This window comes from Chiloscyllium punctatum, chromosome 36 (assembly GCF_047496795.1).
Source record: "Chiloscyllium punctatum isolate Juve2018m chromosome 36, sChiPun1.3, whole genome shotgun sequence".
Taxonomy (NCBI): domain Eukaryota; kingdom Metazoa; phylum Chordata; class Chondrichthyes; order Orectolobiformes; family Hemiscylliidae; genus Chiloscyllium; species Chiloscyllium punctatum.
In genome coordinates, this window is record NC_092774.1 from 61934192 (window position 1) to 61954921 (window position 20730).

At 46.4% G+C, this 20730-nt stretch overlaps 2 non-coding genes across 2 annotated transcripts; both read left to right on the forward strand.

Annotated features, from left to right (window-relative positions):
- The first annotated feature begins 2433 nt into the window (after nt 1-2433).
- trnae-cuc (transfer RNA glutamic acid (anticodon CUC)) lies at nt 2434-2505 on the forward strand. The gene has a single exon. It is a non-coding gene; the product is annotated as a tRNA-Glu (tRNA).
- A 16165-nt stretch (nt 2506-18670) lies between these two features.
- trnan-guu (transfer RNA asparagine (anticodon GUU)) lies at nt 18671-18744 on the forward strand. The gene has a single exon. It is a non-coding gene; the product is annotated as a tRNA-Asn (tRNA).
- Nucleotides 18745-20730: the final 1986 nt, after the last annotated feature.

Consider the following 20730-nt stretch of genomic DNA (forward strand, 5'->3'; position numbering starts at 1 on the left):
AAAGGCATACAAAAAGTAGTTTTTAAAGAAAACACCTCCAGGTCAAAGTGCACCCAGTCCCCCCACCCCACTTTCTTTGTTGGTCAGCTGAGTTGTCCGTTTGTAACTGGATCCCTGGTACAGCCCGGTAAAACATGCAGCTGGGATGACTGAGTGAACTCTTTCCCGCAACGGCAGGTTCCGTCACTAAAAAGGACATCAGTGAATCAGATGGTACTTTTTCCCCCTAAAAGTGGTTTCATCCTGAGATTCTGAAGTCCAGATGACTGACAGAACTCCAATTCTGCAATCTACCGCAGTGGGATTCGAACCTGGGACGCCCCAGTGCTGGGTTGATCGGAGCACTTGGCCATCGCTCCTTTCATGTCCTTGCGCTGGCACGTGAACTCGATGGCGCCGCCGCAGGTGGGAGGAGCAGATGAAGCCATTTTGGAACTTACAGCAGGTGAATGGCCTCTCTCCAGTGTGGACCCACTGGTGGGAGGGTAGTGCAGCTGACTGAGTGAACTCTCCCCAGCACATGGGGCACGTGAATGGCTTCTCTCTGACTGAACCCCTTCCTGCACACTGAGCAGGTGAACGTCCTCACCCCATTCTGAATCCGTCTGTGGGTTTCCAGCACTGATGGGGAAGGGAATCCTTTCCCACAGTCCCCACATTTCCACGGTTTCCCCATTGGGTGGAGCTTTCCTTGTGTTGCTCTGGGTTTGAAATTACAAACAGAGCGGGGACATTGTCTTTCCCACTGCGAGGGGTGTGATTTTAATTCCCCAATCTGAGTAAATGGTTTAAAGCACTTTTCACAGTCAGCGCACTGAATCTCCCTCACTCGGTATCTCAGTATTCTCCCTGCCACACCAGTGTCCAAAGTCTCTCAAGCAGACAAAAGCAAACATTTCTTCAGGACCATGGGGGCAATGGATGACGTATCTGACTCCACCTACTTGTTTCAACTGGACCTCACAGCTTCTTCACACATCCCAATTCAGCTTTCTCATTGTCATGAAACCGGCGTATGGGTACAATTCCTAATCTGCAGGAATGAGAATATTTTCACTGTCTCGCGTCAGTAAATGTCCCTTAGAACATCAGAGTCCCGTCACAGCGCTGTCAGAGGAGGGGAAGCTGAAAGAGACCCACATGCTGCTCATGGGCACATTTCACTTTCCCCAACTCACCGCCCCAACCACTGCGGCTCTTGGGAGTGGAAAGGGAACAAACACCAAAACCCAGTCTCAGCTTTGTAAATCTTCAGGAAATAAGAAAACTGTACATCCTTTCGGATCTTCCATCGTGGGCTGACAGCGTTGATTTTAAATGGCTGTCCAGTCAGTGTCGATTCGTTTTGGCTGAAAAAATCTTCCTTATCTCATCCCAGCATTTCTTGCCACAGAGAACTGTGCGGCAGATTTCATGTATATATTTCCTTGTATAGTATTTTGTAAATTACATTCGTTTTCTGGTTGTTTGTATCGGGTATTTCAGGTTCATGAGCCGCTGTTTAAGTTGTGTTGGTAGGTTTGTGGGCTACCATGATGCTGAGAGGATTGAGTTCTCCGGACATAATTTCCCAGATGTCTTCATTGTAAAGTAATGTGGCTAGGGTTTCTGCAGACGTTGTGTCTACTTGTGTCAGTTTGTTGATGTGAAATTGGCACACTGAGTTTATTGGGTCGGCAAAAATGAGGACTGCAGATGCTGGAAACCAGAGCTTAGATCAGAGTGGTGCTAGAAAAGCACAGCAGGTCAGAAAGCATCCGAGGAGCAGGAAAATCGACGTTCCGGGCAAAAGCCCTTCATCAGGAATAGAGGCAGGATCCCTCCAGGGTGGAGAGATAAATTGGGGCTGGGGTGTGCTGGGCCGAAGGTAGCAAAAAGTACAATAGATGAATGTGGGTGGGGATGGAGGTGACAGATCAGAGAGGAGGGTGGAGCGGATAGGTGGGGAGGGAGATTGGCAGGTAGGACAGATCATGAGGACAGCGCTGAGCTGGAAGGCTACAATTGAGATAAGGTGGGGGAGGGGAAATGAGGAAACTGATGAAGTCCACATTGATGGCCTGGGGTTGAATTTACCCCAAGCGGAAGATGAGACGTTCATCCTCCAGGCATCGAGTCGGGAGGGAGCGGCGATGGAGGAGGCCCAGGACCTGCATGTCCTCGGCAGAGTGGGAGGGGGTTTGAAATGTTGGGCCATAGGGCGATGGGGTTGATTGGTGCCGGTGTCCTGGAGATGTTCCCTCAAGCGCTGTGACTTGACTCTGCGAGGAGTCGCCAGTCTCCCCAATGTAGAGGAGACTGCATCAGGTGCAATGGATACAAGAAATGACATTGTTGGATACACAGGTGAAAGCCTTCGAACGACCACGGCCCGGATTCGATTTCCGGGCAGGGAAGTAATTTTCAGTAGAGCTATCAGGCTGTGTTTGCAATTCCCTGGTGGTCTAGTGGTTAGGATTCGGCGCTCTCACCGCCGCGGCCCGGGTTCGATTCCCGGTCAGGGAAACTATTTTCAGAGGGTTTATAGGCTCCCCGTTCTTCGTAATTGCTCTCTACAGTTATTTATTGATCTTCGTAGTTCCTGGGTGCTGCAGTGTGTCGTGGCTCGTTGAAATAGTGTCCTGATTCAGATATGTTTGTATGTGTCGGGGTGATTGCTTCTGTGGTTAAGTTCTTGGTTCGCGTGCATTGTTTTCCGATAGACGCTGTTTTGAATTTACCATTGACTGTTCGCTCTCCTGTGACATCTAGAAATGGCACTTTGTTGTTGGTCTCCTCTTTTGTGAATTTTATGCCAGTAAGGATATTGTTGATGGTGTTGTAGGTTTCCTCTAATTTGTTTCAGTTTTTGATGACAAAAGTGTCATCGCTGTAGCGGACCCAAAGTTTGGGTTGGATCGTTGGAAGGGCTGTCTGTTCGAGTCTCTGCATTATTGCTTCTGCTAGGAATCCTGATGCTGGAGGTTTCGTGCGTATTTTGTTGATTTGTTTGTCGGGCTTGTTATTGAATATGAAGTGGATGGTAAGGCACAGTTCCACGAGCTTGACAGTGCTATCTTTGCTGATGAAGTTGATGCTGTGTTTTTGTCTTTGGTTCTTCGAGTAGTGTCTTCAGTTTTCTTTGGCCACGTTGATGTTAATGGATGTGTACAGGGCTGTTATGTCAAAGGACAACATTAATCCATCCTTTTCTATCTCAGTGTCTTTGGTGTTCAGGAATTCTTGGATGGACTAAATGGAGTGGAGTGAATCTTCGACTAGGTGTTTTAGCCTTCAGTAGAAGCCTTTGACTAGTCTGTATATTGCTGTTCCAAGTCGTGAGACTATGGTCTAAGGGGGGCTCCTCGTTTGACGGGGAGGAGAACAACAACAAAGCGCCATTCCTTGATGTCACAGTAGAGCGAACAGTCAATGGGGAACTTCAAACTGGCATCTACAGAAAAACAACAGACCCAAACCAAGTACTTAACTGCAGAAGCAATCATCCCAACACCCACAAACGAAGCTGCATCAGGACATTATTTCAACGAGCCACTACACACTGCAGCACAGAGAAACTACGAAGAGCACAAGAGAAATACGTATATAGTGTATTTAAGGAGAACGGGTCCCCAATAAACCCTCTCTGCCGATTTCTCATTGATGCTTCCAAGGTGACTCTCAAAAATTCGGTTTATATCTCCATTCCTTCCTGTTTGTTTTATGTGGGTTTTGAAAGCTTTCCCAATCCTCTGACTGAGTATTGGAGTTGGAAGGTTGTGTTGTGGTTGTACAGGACACTTTTTAGACCACTTTTGAAATATTGTGCACAATTCTAGTCTCCCTCCGATCAGACGGATATTGTGAAATTTGAAAGGGTTCTTAAGCACCAAAGGGTCCACAGAGATGAAGAGGCCCTTCTGCTGCCCTGAGTGTGGGAAGGCCTTCAGTGATTCCTCTGCCCTGCTGACGCACCAGTTGGTCCATACCGGGGAAGGATGTTCTCCAGCCCCAAGTGCGAGATGGCCTTCAGCAGTTCTTCCCACCTGCAGAGACACCAGTGGGTCCACACTGAGGAGAAGCCGTTCTTCTGCCCCGACTGCAGGAAGGACTTTGCACTTTCCTCCGACCTGCTGCCCCATTGGTGGGTCCACATGGGGGAGAGGCCGTTCAGTTGCCTAAGTGCAGGAAGTAATTCATCAATTCCTCAGCCCTGCTGATGCACCAGTCCGTCCACACCGGGGAGATGCCATTCTCCTGCCCGAGTGTGGGAAGGGCTTTACCCGCTCCTCCACACTGCTGAAGCACCAGCTGGTCCACACGGAGGGATGGGGGGTGGAGAGGGGAGGCCTTTCTGCTGCCCTGTTTGCGGGAAATCGTTCAGCAATTCCTCCGCCCTGCTGAAGCCCCAGTGTGTCCACACGGGGGAGAGGCCCTTCAGCGGGCCCGAGTGTGGGAAGAGGTTCATGTTTTCCTGCAACTTGCGGAAGCATCAGCGGGGGCACCAGCGCTCCCAGCAATCAGATCCCACCGGTAACGCTGCCTTTAGTCACCCCCCAGGACTGAACCTCCTGCCAGTTCTGACAGTGGGTGCACTGGGAGAGTAGGTAGGCTGTTTTAGTCTTCTGCTGGACTGCAATTGCCTGCCCCACCCCCCACAACTACAACCCCATGGTGGCTCAGGGTTAGCACTGCTGCCTCATGGCACCAGGAACTCGGAATACTTCCACCCTTGGGGTCTGTGTGCAATTTATGGAGGGTACGAAAATGGATCTGAGTGGGTTACTCTTCGGAGAATCAGTGCAGATGTGTTGGGCTGAAGGACCTGTTTCCACACTGTCAGAGTTCAACCAACATATGAGCTTTGTTTTCATTGGAAACTGCTGCTCATTGAGCCAGGGACTGCACATTGCCAAATGAAATGATCCAGAGAAACGTAAGACCGCAAGACCATCGGAGCAGAAGTTAGGCCATTCGGCCCATCGAGTCTACTCAGCAATCCGTTAGTGACAAAAGTAGCGCAGATGAGATTAGCTACAGTGTGGAAACAGGCCATTTGTCCCAACAAGTCCACATCGACCCTCCGAAGAGTAACCCATCCAAACCCATTTCCCTCTGACGAATGTACCTAACTCTATGGGCAATTAAGCATGACCAATCCACATGACCTGAACATCTTTGGACTATGGAAGAAAACAGGACCACCCAGAGAAAACCCACGCAGACACTGGGAGAATATGAAAACTCCTCACAGACAGCCACCCAAGGCTGGAATCAAACCTGGGTCCCTGGCACGGTGAGCCTGCAGTGGTAAACACTGAGCCACTACATATTGCAACCCGAAGTAGGCAAGCAGGAGGTTGGGAGAATGCAGCAAGCCAGGCAGCACCTAGATGTGGAGTAGTCAGCGGTTTGGGTATTAACCCTTCTTCATGATTGAAACGTTGATTTCTCTGTGAGAAACGATTTACGGGAATGTTGCTGGGGGTTGGAGGGTTTGAGCTACAGGGAGAGGCTGAATAGGCTGGGACTGTTTTCACTGGACCATCAGAGGCAGAGGAGTGACCTAATAGAGGTTACAAAATCATGAGGGGCATGGACAGGTTAATAGACAAGCTATTTTCCCTGGGATGGGGGAGTCCAGAACTTGAGGGCATGGGTGTAGGGTGAGATGCGAAATATATTAAAGGGACAACTTCACAGGATTTGGGTCAGGTGTTGTCAAATGGGACTAGATTACTTTAGGATATCAGGTCAGCATGGACAAGTTGGACCAAAGGGTCTGTTTCCATGCTGTATGTGTCTCTGACTACGAGTCCTGATCTAAGTTTAAAATAGAGTCCAAGTAACTTTGAACACTTCAATCTTGTTGAGCTCACCTCCTGAAAGGTTTCAGACGAATCCCTCTGAGCGATACTGTTTAAACATGCTGAGTTGGACAAAGTATCCCATCAAGTTCAACACAAACCCAGAGTTGAAGAAGTCAGAAGTCAGAACACCAACGGGACCAAAACTGATCATAATATTCCAGGTACAGCCTCATCAACGTCCTGTATAACTACAACATAACTATATCTATACTCAATTCCCGAACTGATCAAGGTTCGTGTACCTAAACCTTTCTTCATTGCATTGTGTATCGATGTAATCAGAGATATAGGACCTACTTTAAACTGAACCACAATCCTGCTTCTGGGAGCACAATGACTGACAGGGAAGGCAAAAGGGAGATTGACCTTTAAATGGAGTATAAAAGTAGGGAGGTGAAAGTGGAGGTTTTGATTGAAAGTGCAGTGAAGATTCAACCAGCTGACAGTGGATCTGAATCACATGTCGATCAGATCAGGTTCGGACGGCAAGAAACCAGATAAGTTTTTACAACAAACCACAACGAGGTCATCATTAGACTCTTAATTCCGGATTTATATTGAATTCAGATTCCACCATCTGCCGTGGCAGGTTTTGAACACAAGTCCCTAGAACATTACCTGGGTGAATAGTCTGGTGACAATAAAGTCGGCCATCGCCTCCCCTGAACACATTGGCCTATTGTGTTCAGAGGTAACAAAGGAACAAGAGGTTTTAGCAACTGTTAAGTTGTTGATGTTACACAAGGGAAAATCAGCACTCTCAGTAATGGCACATACTGAAGTCAGTGTCCTGGATCAGAGGTAAGGGCTCGGGAACCATAAGAAAAAGGAACAGGAATATGCCATTCAGCCCGTTGAGCCTGCTTCTCCATTCAGTAGGATTCTGGGTGATCTGGCATTCCCCACAGTCACTTTCCTGCCCTTTTCCTGCAACTGTTCATCCCCTGACTCTTCACGAATCTATCCATCCTAGTTTTAAAGTGACATAAAGACTGTCAACAGAGTTACTGGGGTGGGGGTGGGGGAGTGGGGGGGGGGGGGTGGGTACGGGGGCTGAGGTCGAACTTGGGGACTAAAACAATGGCTTCACACTTCACAACATTTAACTAAGGGAATGTTTATGGTTATCCAATGCTGGAAATTGGGCAGGCATTCAGGTAAAATTATTGGTAAATTATGAATGACAGAGGAGTCGGGAGAGAAGTGGTGTTCAGGTACAGTTGGATATCATTAGTGTAGATGCCAACACCAGCAGCTACGGTAAAACAAATCAGAACGGAAGACGCTAATATCATACCCTCCCAGAGGATAGAGTGATGCTAAAGAGGGTCAGTACTGTCATTAACTCTGATCAAGGCTGTCCGTAGGTCGACGAGGGAATGTTCATCCCTGTCACCGTGACAAAGGATGTCAAATATCACCTTGATAAGAACTGTTTCAGGGGTGGAAACCAGACTCCAGGGCTTTAAACACAGAATTCTGGAAAAGATGGGAATGGCTAATTCAACAATGTTACATCCAAACTAACACTTCTTTTCGTGCGATAATAATAGAAGTGTTTTGGTTTTATGTTTGAAGATTCTCAGCAACACTGAATAAGAAGCAACAAAATTAACACAAGAAATACTGCAATTGCTACAATGTGCCTGCTCCCAATAGGGGGCCATCGGTGTGAAATTAACTGTCTACAAGGGGCAATATTGGAAAGGAATTACCCAGTTCATAGCTATAAGAGGGGAGACACAGACTGCTTGATACAAACATATAATGGGCGGGAGTTGGCCACTCGGCACTTCGAGCCTGCTGCAGCATTCAATAAGATCATGGCTGATCTGAATTCAACCTCAACTCTACATTCCAACACATCCCCGACAATCTTTCACCCACTTGGTTATCAAGAACCTATCTACCTCTGCCTTAAAGATTTTGAATCCACTGCCTTTTGAAGAAGACACACAACCCTCAGAAAGAAAAGAAATCATCCTCATTTTTGTCTTCTACATTTAAAATATGACCCTGTACTTTCAGATATTAAGATAGGGACACAAGCTGCATTCAAATAATACCTGTGGTACAGTTAACTATCTCAAAGTGCTTCACGTGAACATTATGAGAATTCCTTTAAAAATCACAAGACCGGAGCACAGATGAGACAGGTGACAAAATACTTGGTCAAAGGGACAAGTTTAGGGCAATCTTTTGAACAGGTTCAATTTCCCAAACATCAGAAGACAAAGACGTGAACAACAAACACAAAATAGCAACGAATGGGAAACAACAGTGTAGTCATAACGTCACAGGATGAGTAATCCAGGGAACATGAGTTCAAATCCCACCACAGCAAGAGGTGAGATGAGAATAATTCAAATCATCAATGGGGAACACAAAGTAAGTCTCAGTATGGTATCGATGGCACTGACGTCAATTGTCCTAAAATCCCATGTTCACCAATGTCCTTTCAAGAGGGAAACTGCCATCCCTGCATGGTCTGACTTACATGTGACTCCAGACCGACAGCAATGTGGTTGACTCTTAAACTGCCCTCTGAATTGGCACAAGCAAGACACCTTGCACTTAGGGATGGATAACAAATATCAACCTTGTGAAAGTGTCATAACAGAAATTGCTGGAGAAACTCAGCCAGTCTGGCAACACTGGTGGAGAGAGAGAGAAAGAAACAAAGACAATATCCGGGCTTGAGTCCAGAACAGTTGTGAAGAAGGGTCACAGCACTTGAAATGCTAACTCTGCTTCTCTCTCCACATGTGCTGCCAGTCCTATTGAGTTTCTCCAGCATTTGACGCATTTTTGTGTTTCAGATCTCCATCATCTGCAGTTCTTCATTACACTGACTTAGGGAAGCTCAAATCCCATAAAAGGGTAGAGCAGAAGCGCTGGAATTACTCAGCAAGTCTGGCACCAGTTATGGAGATAAAAACAGTTCGTACTTCGGGTCATTGAATGATCTTACATCAGGGACAAACTTTTGGGGAAGCTGCAAGAATAAAAGGCACTGGTGTAACTTCAACATCTGGGAGAACTCTCTCAGCCATGGAGGTCAGGCTGACTCAGCATTCTGTTCCTGCTCATTACCTGTTAAATTCTCCATTTGTTTTTCTTGTTATATTTCTACATGGTTGACACATTCCTATGTTTTAAAATGAAATTACAAACAGACAAGAATTTTCCATGTAAGTAATCATACATTAGAGGGTTTGGAACGTGAATGTAAACTTTTAAACTATTTATTCATGCATGGGGTGTGGGCATCGCTGGCAATGCCAGCATTTATACCCATCCTTAACCACCCTGTGGTTGGTTGGAAAAGTGCATGAAGGTGTCTGAGATTGTCTTGATCAGCACAGCAATCTCAAAGATGGGTGTGCTCAGGTACAAGTACCCTCCACTCCCACAGCCAAGTCTGCATTCACTTCAATTATAGATGCCATCTAAACCTCCCAGGACAAGGACAGCATGGGATGACAATCAGAATAAAGCTTCCTCTACTCTTGAATTTCAAGTGAAGCTACCTCAACACTGTCCCCAACAAACACTGCCAAGACAGAGACTGCATTGGGTTAGATACAGAGTAAAACTTCCTCTACACTTCCCCATTCATACAGTCCCAGGACAATGACAGCAGAGGGTTAAATAAACAGTAGAGCTTCTTCCATTCTGACTGACACTTAGTACGTCCTACACTAACCGTCAAGGAAAATTCAGAACTGAAGTATTATCTGGTACTGAATTCACACATCCTAATGGGAATGACAGCAACAGAAAATCATGTAGTGAAACACAGATAAAACACACACAATGTACAACAAAACTAGACTGTTATTTGGATCAAAGACATAGTCCCTGCAGTGATCCGAATGTGAGCTGAACAAATTTCACACTTGAACAATATTCTCTGGGAATGCAATGTCCACCTCACTGCTGTCTATTCAGTTCCTCTGCTCTCGTTCAGGGCTGAGTTGCGGCTGACCACATTGTGGCGTGGAGGTCAAGAGGTTGGACAGTGAAGGTCAACTTGGATTGAGGGCATCCTTTGTCATGCCAGTGAGGTCGAGGGTCGCTCATTTACTCAACTTATAATCGGGGACAAGGGGATGTCAGTTTGAGTTTAGAAGAAACAGATGATCCGATGGAGCTGTATAACATCTGGAGAGGACTTAATGCAAATGTAATGTCAACTCAATTCTAGCCAGAGACTAGTCTCTCATTTAAGATAGAAGAGTTTTGTTTTTCTCACAAGTGTTCTCGAGTCTTTGAAATTCACCTCTTTAGAGAGCAGCATGTGGTGGTGACACGGTGGTTAGCACTGCTGCCTCACGGCATCAGTGACCTGGATTTGATCCCACCCTCGGGCAGACTGTCTGTGTGGAGTTTGCACATTCTCCACTTGTGTCTGCGTTGGCTTCCCGTGGTGCTCTGGCCTCCTCCCACGGTCCAAAGGACATGCAGTTGATGGTAGACTGACCATGGGAGATACAGGGATAGGGTAACGAACTGGGTCTGGGTGGGACGGTCAGTCAATGTTGACTCGATGGGCTGAATGGCCTACTTGCACGCAATTGGCCTATAATAATCAATACTATGCACTTGCTTTATGGTTATCGACATCAAATTACATGAGTGGTTTTGGTTATTTCATCTCTTATTATCGTATTCAACCAACTACAGCATCTAGAAACTTGCTTAATTACAATATCCAATATCTGCCGAGTACTGTTTCTTTTTGTCACGACCATTATCTTGAACTCTGACGTGTGACCTCCTCATTGCTGTCAAAGTTCTTTATTTGTCTATACATTGTCATGTTTTTACTTTGTCGAATGTCTTCCTGGCATTTGTAGTTAAGACCCTATATTCTGCCCTCGTCAACATTTTCCCTTACAATTCTCTACTAAGGATTTCACGAAAAAACTCAGAGTGTGGTGAGACTGCAGAACTCACTACCATAGTGAATACTTGGTTTGGAAGACACGACAACTAAGGGTAAGCAACCCAATACAAATGACTGTCACTGACACCAGATTCACAACACAGTGAAATTTAAACATGCAATATCCCTCAATTTCTCAACTGTCCCAAACCAGACTTGGTGAAGAACAGATCTTGCACATCAACATTATAATTTAAACAAAAACGAACAATTATAAATACGGCAAATTTTCTAGGGCAAAGTTAAAGAAGATAATCTAATTAATAGCAATGATTTAAACCCTTTGATCAAGTCCCCCACCATCTCAGAGACAGAGACTTAAGCGCCAAATTAAGAGAAAAAAAAATTTTTAAACATACCAATTCAAGCAAACAGTTTCCAACATAGGATTGCCAAGCCTTTGTGCAATCTTTGGACTATCACTGTTTCACAGACACGTAACTGTAAATCTAATTTAAAAGTCACTGCTGAATGTGAATAGACACCCCAGTATTCAGCTGTTTCTTACAGGCTGGGACTCATTCCCAGAAAGAGACAACAATTCTTTAACAGGACAGTAGAATCTGGAGAGAACAGCTCCTGGTCTCAACGAGCAGCAGTGCCCAATGGAAGCAAAGTTGCAGGGGTGGGGGAGCACGACGGCATAAAACAATAAAAACCGACCGACTCTCCCACTATAAGCACTGTCAGAATGTGCAGGGGTTCAGTCCTCTCAGTGACCCACAGCAGCTTCACCAGCAGAATCAGATTGTTGGGAGCACTGGTGTGCCCGCTGGTGCTTCTGCAAGGTGCAGAATGATGAGAACCTCCGCTTCCACTCGGGGCAGGTGAACGGCCTTTCCCCGGTATGGCCTCACCTGTGCCTCAGCAGGTGCGAGGAATTACTGAAGGCCTTCCCGCACTCTGGACAGGGGAAAGGCCTCTCCCCCGTATGGACCCGAAGGTGGGATGCCTGGGTAAAGCCCTTCCCACACTTGTGGCAGGAGAACGGGCTCTCCCCGGTCTGGACCCGCTGGTGCCTCAGCAGGGCAGAGGTATCCTTGAAGGCCTTCCCGCACTTGGAGCAGCTGAAGGGCTTCTCTAATATGTGGACCCGGCGGTGGGTCAGTCGGACGGAGGAATAGCTGAAGGCCTTCCCGCATTCGGGGTAGGAGAATGACCTCTCGTCTGTGTGGACCCCCTGGTGCCTCTGCAGTGCATGGGAATTGCTGAAGGTCTTCCCGCACTCAGAGCAGGAGGACAGTCTCACCCCGGTGTGACGGCGCCCATGAGTCTCCAGGTCAGATGGGAAACGGATGCCTTTCCCACAGTCGCCACATTTTCATGGTTTCTCCACGGGACGGGATTCCTTGGGTTTCTCCATGACCGAAGCTTCAGCTGCACACAAACGCATGTACAGCACCTTCCCGCCGTGAATTACTTTTCCCAAATGTATAACTTTTACTGGCTCCACAGTCAGAGTGCTGCAATAGTCGGGTCTCTCATCCAGTCTCACTGATGCTGAAAACATACTGAAAGAGGAACCAAAAAGCTTGTTTCCTTCTCACAGAATCAGAGTCGAAAATTGTTATAGTCCCGATGGATTCAGTGACTGCCAGACATTGACGTGAAATTGAGGACTGCAAATGCTGGAGAGTCAGAGTCAAAGCACAGCAGATCAGGCAGCATCTGAGGAGCAGCAGAGTCAATGTTTCAGGCAAAGCTCTTCATCTATTGATATTGAAATGTCCGTCTTCAGATCTTCAAATAATCTGTAAAAAGAGATTACAAAAGTCATCACTGTTAGTCCAGGTTAGAAATTCCAAACAAGCAATTCTACTTTCTGCAGAACATTCTTTTCTTTTTCCACAAAATTGAAAGCCCCATCGCACTCCCTTTCATCCCTCTATTCTCACTCCGCTCAAACTAATCCTCCCGACGGTACTGATTCAGGATCTTACAGAGACCGAAAAGTGAAAACATCAAGACAGACACCTCTGAATTTTGGATACCTCCACCTGAAAGTTAGTATCTTTCACGACATCTAGGAGTGAGTAAGTCTGATTTTGGGAAGCAAAAAAAAGTGTTAATTCAGGATGAACCTTCATTGCAGCTTCTTGAGAAACAACCAGACACTAAATGGTTAACATCTGGGGAGGTGGAAGTGGGGGGATGGAGGAAATGAGATATCAAGGCATTGACACCGACACCAGACAGAAACTGAACACATAGGCAGGGCAAACATGACGGGCAAGCCAGAGTCATAGAGATACACAGCACAGAAACAGGTCCTTCAGGCCAAATCATTCGTGCCCACCACATAGCCTAAATTAATCTCGTCACATTTACCAGCACTTGGCCTATATCCCTCTGAACTCTTCCTATTCATATACCCGTCCAGATGCCTTTCAAATGTTATAATTGGACCTACATCCACCACTTCCTCCGGCAGATCATTCCTTACACTTGCCTCCCTCACCTCAAACATATTATCCTCCTGTTCTGGACTTCTCCCATCCCAGGGAAATGACCTTGTCTATTTACCCTATCCATGCCTCTCATGATTCAATAAACGTCTGTAAGATCACCCCTCAGCCTCTGGTATACCGGGGAAAACAGCTCAAGCAATGCACTGCGTTTCCTTTTAGCTTCACACTCACAGAACCTTACTCCCGTGTAAAACATTGTTTCCCTCCCCCACACTCTCCATGGGAAAAGCCAAGGCTGCTGAGACTCTGGATTTGGGGGAATGCCACGTAGAATTCCTGCAATGTGGAAACACGCCATTCAACCCAACAAGTCCACACCGACCATCCAAAGCGTAACTCCTGTGGACACATTCCCCTATCCCATGCCACGACACTTACTGCACACTATGGGCCCATCTAGTATGGCCACTTCTCCCGAAACTGAACACCTTTAGATTTTGGGCGGAAACCAGAGCACCCGGGTGAAACCCAGCAGACACGGCAGGGAGAATGTGCAAACTCCACACAGAGAGTCGAAATCGAAAGTGGAATCGAAAGTGGATCCCTGGCGCTGTAAGGCAGCAGTGCGAACCACTGATCCATCGTGCTGCCCATGTATGCAGAAAGAGGTGGGGGCTGGGAACTTTGTTAATGGTACGGCACAGTGGATTCTTGAGTAAGGTTAAATCTCACGGCATCCAGGGAGAGCTAACCAACTGGGCACAAAATTTAGAAGCGCGTTGTTGGAGATGCTGGAATCCTTCCTGAAAACAACAAATGCTGGAGATCACAGTGGGTCAGGCAGCGCTGTGCTACTCTATGACTGGACAGTGTGGACGTGGAGATGATGTTTCCACTAGGAGAAGGGTTGAGGATGCCAAGTCATTGAGGGCATTTAAGACAGAGATAGGTTCTTGAATAATAAGGGGTCAAGGGTTATGAGGAGAGGGCAGCAGAATGGGATAGAGAAACATATCAGCCATATCGACTGGTAGAGCAGACTCGATGGGCCAAATGGCCTCATCCTGCTCCTGTGTATTGTGGTCTTAAAGCTCGGCAGATAACTTAAGGGGTTCTCACAAACTATTTCAGAATCCTGAAGAGGAGTTGTTGGACTCGAAACTTTAACTCTGCTTTCTCTTCACAGATGCTTCCAGTCTTGCTGAGTTTTTCCAGTGTTTTCAGTTTTTGTTTCAGATTTCCAGCATCCACAGTTCTTTGTCTTATTTATCAAATTCATTTCTTGCCCTTCCCAAGTGTCTGGAACTTCATCTCCCTGATCTACAAACTGTTCACTTACCCTAGAAATGACCAAACCTCCTTATCAAAGTAGATCCCTTTGTTGCAAAATGATTGTTCAATTCTGTGACCAAAATTATTGCATTCGTAATTACTTACACCAGGGACTCACAATATCTCAGGCCAGAACACAGCTAGATTGTTTCAGACAGTACATTTATGTGATTTGATACAATTCCCTATTCCCGACTTTACCAGCGTGTTGCAGGGAATGGCAGGTTTGAGTTAAGAAGAATCTGGGACATTTTTCCAATGGAGCCGAGGAAGTTGACAGTTAACCTTATAGAGATTTTTAAAATCAGAAGGGGTATAGATAAGGTGTCATTCCCAGGAGGCTCCGAATATTTTATTGCTCCAGAAGGTGTAAAAGGGGGTCAAAGCTTCAACAGAAATCGAGCAGAGCTGAGAACAGACAACATTTAACTCTGTGGGAACAGGGAGATTAGAGGACAGAGAAATCAGGACCTGAAATCCGAGCTGACACCAGACTACCATGCTATCAGTGCTTTGATTAGCAGTGCCCACCCTCTACCGTTACTGAGCTCCTAACTCGACTTGAATGCCACGTATCCCCTCGATATTCCGGATCCTTGTCATTCTGAAGCCATGTCTCTGGAAGGAGTCTCAGATCATAATTATTCTCTACAATGTGTGCAGTCAATTAATTCGCTTTTGTTACAATGCAGCACACATTCATATACTGAGCTTTTAGTCTTATTTTTTGTGATGGTGAGAATCCAGTTTTGATTGCTAGTACATTTATTCTCCTCGTCCCTTTCTCTCATTCTCTGGTGTTTGGTTTCCACATCACTACATTGCTCACTGGCCTTGATTTGGATTGGCTATGCTAAATTGCCCAGTGTTTAGGGATGTGCAGGTTAGGTGGGTTGGCCATGGGAAACGCAGGGTTATCGTTTCAAAGTAATAGAAGGAGTAGGCCATTTGGCCCATCGACCCTGCTCCGCCATTCATTAAAATCATGGCGGATCGATCAATCGTCTCAGCTCCTCCTAATTGCATTATCCCAACTTCCCTGAGTTCCCTTACCTCGCAAAAAACCCATCCAACAGTGTCTTAATGAAGCTGCCTCTACTGCTTCCTTGAGCACAGAATTCCATTAATTTACCATTAACCACATTGGTCCTGCCCTGAGTTGCCTCATCAAAATGCAACAGCTCATATTTGTCTAAATTAAACTCCATCCACAATCCTTGGCCCATCGGCTCATCTGATCAATTATAATTTATATTAAACTTTCTTTCCTACCTTATTCCCTAAAAGCTGAAAATCTCCATCCCAAACTCTCGCCCTCCGTTCTCACTTTGTTGAATCTAATCTCGGATGTCCTCATTCTGAAGGGTTTGGTTCATGCTGATTAACAGGCCCACATTCAAGGGGGATCTAACTGAACCGTACAGAACATTGAACGGCCTGGACAGAGTGGATATTGGGAAGATGTTTTCATTGGGAGGAGAGACTAATACCAATGGGCATAGCCTAAGCATAAAGGGAGAATGGAGATTAGGAGCAATTTCTTTAGCCAGAAAGTGGTGAATCTATGGAATTCATTGTCACAGAAAACTGTGGAGGCCAGGTCACTGAGTATGTTGAACATTGAGATAGAGATGTACAGCACAGAAACAGACTGTTTGGTCCAACTTGTCCATGCCGACCAACTATCCCAACCCAATCTAGTCCCACCTGACAGCACACGGCCCCATATCCCTCCAAACCCTTCCTAATCATACACCTACCCAAATGCTTTTTAAATGTTGCAATCGTACTAGCCTTCACCACTTCCTCTGGCAGATCATTCAATAAACGTACCATCGTCTGCGTGAAACAGTTGCCCCTTAGGTCTCTTTGTATCTTTCCCCTCTAACACGAAACCCATGCCCTCTCGGTCTGGACTCACCCACCCCAGGAAAAGACTTTGTCTATTAATCCTATCCATGCCCCTCATGATTTTATACATGTACAGTTACAACGTTGAAAAGATATTTGGATAAGTACATGAATACGAAACTTTCGAAGGTTTATGGGCCAAACACTGGTAGGTGTGCCGAGTTTAGTTTGAGAATATACTCAGCACGGGCTAGTTGGATGAAGGATCTGTTCAGTGCTGTCAGACTCTGTGAATGACCTGTACTGTTCTTAAAACCATTTTCTTACCTCCCCCGATAAGCATCCACTTCTTTGTTGTTCAAAACTCAGATGAACTTAGCCTTGAATATGTTCAATGACCCCACTTCTGAACTCAATTCCTCTTCGTAATATATCACTTGCCTCGCTCATTGCCTGCTGCATCTGCCCGACAACTGGCATTGACTGGTGTGGAGGGACTCTGAGACCCCTTAGTACATCCATACATCATTCCTGATGAAGGGCTTGTGCCCGAAACGTTCCCTGTCCTGCTCCTCAGATGCTGCCTGACCTGTTGTGCTTTTCCAGTGCCACATTTTTCGACTTTCACCTCCAGTCCTCACTTTCTCCACATTCCAATATGTCACCATTTCAACAATGCACTGCTTTTTTTTAAACAGCAAAGGCTATAACTTCACATTGCAGCACTGCACTTGCCATGGGTTTGCCAATTGAGACACAGACCTGGACCAACTTCGGGAAGAGGCAAAACACTGAGTTCTGAACAAAAAGCGTAGCACACTCAAAACGTCGGCTCTGTTTACCTTTCCACTGATGCTACTCCTCCCGTTGGCTTTCTGCAGTATTCGCTGTGTTTGTTCTACACAAATGCTGCTTTCCATTAAAGAACTGCAATCCCTGTCCTCTGGAAACTGACCCTAGTCAGTGGCAATAGGTTCTTCTGATCATTCAGGTAAAAACGATGACTGCAGATGCTGAAAACCAAATACTGGATTAGTGGTGCTGGAAGAGCACAGCGGTTCAGGCAGCATCCAACGAGCAGCGAAATCGACGTTTCGGGCAAAAGCCCTTCATCAGGAATAAAGGCAGTGAGCCTGAAGCATGGAGAGATAAGCTAGAGGAGGGTGGGGGTGGGGAGAGAGTAGCATAGAGTACAATGGGTGAGTTGGGGAGGAGATGAAGGTGACAGGTCAAGGAGGAGAGGGTGGAGTGGATAGGTGGAAAAGAAGATAGGCAGGTCGGACAAGTCAAGGAGACAGTAACTGAGCTGGAAGTTTAAAACTAGGCAAATGTGGCTCTGGTACCGAGTTGGTTGAAGAGCTTCAGAGCAGAGGAAATGACCTGGGAGTTGCAGTGGGAGAGGGACTCCCTGAGATTCTTGTAGAGAGAGGAGGAAAACGTCTTCAAGGCAGGCATCCTTGCAAGAGGATTCGCAGTTGGGGTAAAATCAACAAAGTAAAAACAATGACTGCAGATGCTTAAAACCAAATACTGGATTAGTGGTGCTGGAAGACCACAGCAGTTCAGGCAGCATCCAACGAGCAGCGAAAACACCACGTCTTCTCCCATCATTGCCAACAGCCCCTGGAAATCTCCAGTTAACCATCTTTGCTCCAAAGAGAGCATTCCCAAACTTGGGAATGTCTCCACAAAATGGAAATTGCTCATCCCTGAACATGATGCATGTGTTACAATGGGGAAGAGGTTTTGGCAAAATATTGTCAGTTAGCAGGTGGAAAAATGTTCAGGAAGTAAAACACAAATCCCAGTCTCCAGCTTTGTGAATCTTTAGAAACTCTTTGGGAAGTGGAATTCGAGGAGAATGAAGGATGAACTGTCCGACTGAGCAGAGACAGTCCAGACACCGTCCCCTTGTTTAAGAGGCTGATTGACTCTGATATTCTCCGGAGATGAACTGACCCGAGACATTGAAAGAATTCTCTGCACATCAGGAATTCAAACCCATTCTCGGCTCGGGGCCAATGAGAAAATTCGGGAAGAGGCAAAAACTGAAAGGCTTGGAGGGCGATGGCTCCGGTGTAGGAGAGCTCGTTCCTAGTGTCATGGATGTGCCTGCAGATCGTGGGATCAGGCTGTCGCCATGTCTCCATAATGAATGTCCAAGGCTTTATTATGGAAAATTAAAACTGATAGAAGACAATGGTAATTTTGGGCGGGGCGGGTTGAATTATGAATTGAATAGTAGGTTCCTCAAAGACACTTTGCGGGCCATGCTGGGACCTGTCTCTGTGGCGCAATTGGTCAGCGCGTTCGGCTGTTAACCGAAAGGTTGGTGGTTCGAGACCACCCAGGGACGGAGTGCTTCGTGTTCTCGCTCCTACCGCTTTCTTGGCTGCGAATGTGCACGTTTTTCATGGTTTCAGGAAAATGTTTCCCAAACGGAAATCTTTTCCACTGAGGCAGCACAAAGGGGTTTCTGAATTTATTGAATTTCTAACGTAAAGGACTGCGGATGCTGAGAATCCGAGACAGAAAGAGAAACTGCTGGAAAAACTCAGCAGGTTTGGCTGTACTTGGATGAGGTAAAAAACGAGTTCTGAAATGTTGTCTCTGATTCTCTTTCCACAGATGCTGCCTGACCTGCTGAGTTGCTCCTGCAATATCTGTTTTTGACTGAACGTCCATTTCATCTTTCGGGATGAAACACTCAGACTCGCCATTTGCAGATATTTAACCCTTTCGAAACCTGTGAAGTGATTGGATTCAAACAAACTCAGCAATGATTTACTCTTTCGCAGCTCCACAGGCAGATAGACCTGGGAAATGAAGCTGTCAGTGTGGTTCTGTATTGGTGGGCCGAGTGGTGAATGCGATGGACATGAAATCCATTGCGGTTCCCACACGCAGGTGTGAACCCTGCCGACTACAGTTGAGAAACGACATCAAAAGAAAAGGGAGATTGCTCCACGGTTTTTTTTAATGCAACCAGTGGACGGGTTGAAATATTTCAATCACATTGGCACTGGTCGGGAATCTGCAACCCACTGCCTGACAGGGTGGAACAAGCAGATACCCACAGAGCTGCTATTGAGGCGATGAGCCAAGAGTTTGGAAATGAGACTAGAACAGTGAGGGGCGTGAAGTCGTGATCGAAGTTAAGCAGGCACCTGAGGATAAAGGTGTTTTATTTCCCGGTGAAAGATACTGCTTCACAAAGTTGGGACTATGGAAGGGAAGCAGTGACGGTGATTATCTTTGGCTGTTCCTCTTGTGAATGTTCCCATTGCTGCGCATGTCCGTGTTAACGTCAGAACTCTGCAGCATGGCGGCGTCAGGTCCGCACATTGCCAGGGGCGCAATGGATGACGCATCTGACTCCACCTACCTGTTTGAAATGCAGCTCACAGCTTCTTCACACACCCCAATTAATCTTTCTCATTGTCCTGAAGCCGGCATACGGTTTGAATTCCCGATCTGCAGGAACGAGACTCTTTTCACTGTCTCGCGTCAGGAAATGTCCCTGAGAACATCAGAGTCAAGTCATAGCGCTGTCGGAGGAGGGGAAGCTGAAATAGTCCCACACGCTGCTCACGGGCACATTTCACTTTCCCCAACACACCGCCCCAACCACTGCGGCTCCTGGGAGTGGAAAGGAAACAAACACCAAAACCCAGTCTCAGCTTTGTAAATCTTCAGGAAATAAGAAAACTGTTCATCCCTTCGGATCTTCCATCCTGGGCTGACAGCCTTGATTTTAAATGGATGTCCAGTCAGTGCCGACTCGTTTTGGCTGAAAAAAATCTTCCTTATCTCATCCCAGCATTTCTTGCCAGAGAGACCTGTGTGGCAGAGTTCATGTATATATTTCTTTGTATGGTATTTTGTAAATAACATTCGTTTGCTGGTTGTTTGTATCGGGTATTTCAGGTTCATTAGCCGCTGTTTAAGTGTGTTGGTAGGTTTGTGGGCTACCATGATGCTGAGAGGTTTGATTTGTCTGGACATCATTTCCCAGATGTCTTTCATGTAAAGTAATGTGGCTCGGGTTTCTGTAGACGTTGTGTCTACTTGTGTCTATTTGTTGATGTGAAATCGGCACACTGGGTTTATTGGGTAGGCAAAAGTGCGGACTGTAGATGCTGGAAACCAGAGTTTAGATCAGAGTGGTGCTGGAAAAGCACAGCAGGTCAGACAACTTCCGAGGTGCAGGAAAATCGACGTTTCGGGCAAAAGCCCTTCATCAGGAATGGAAGCAGGACGCTTCCAGGGGTGGCGAGATAAATTGGGGGGTGCTGGGCCAAAGGTAGCAAAGAGTACAATAGGTGAATGGGGTTGGGGACGA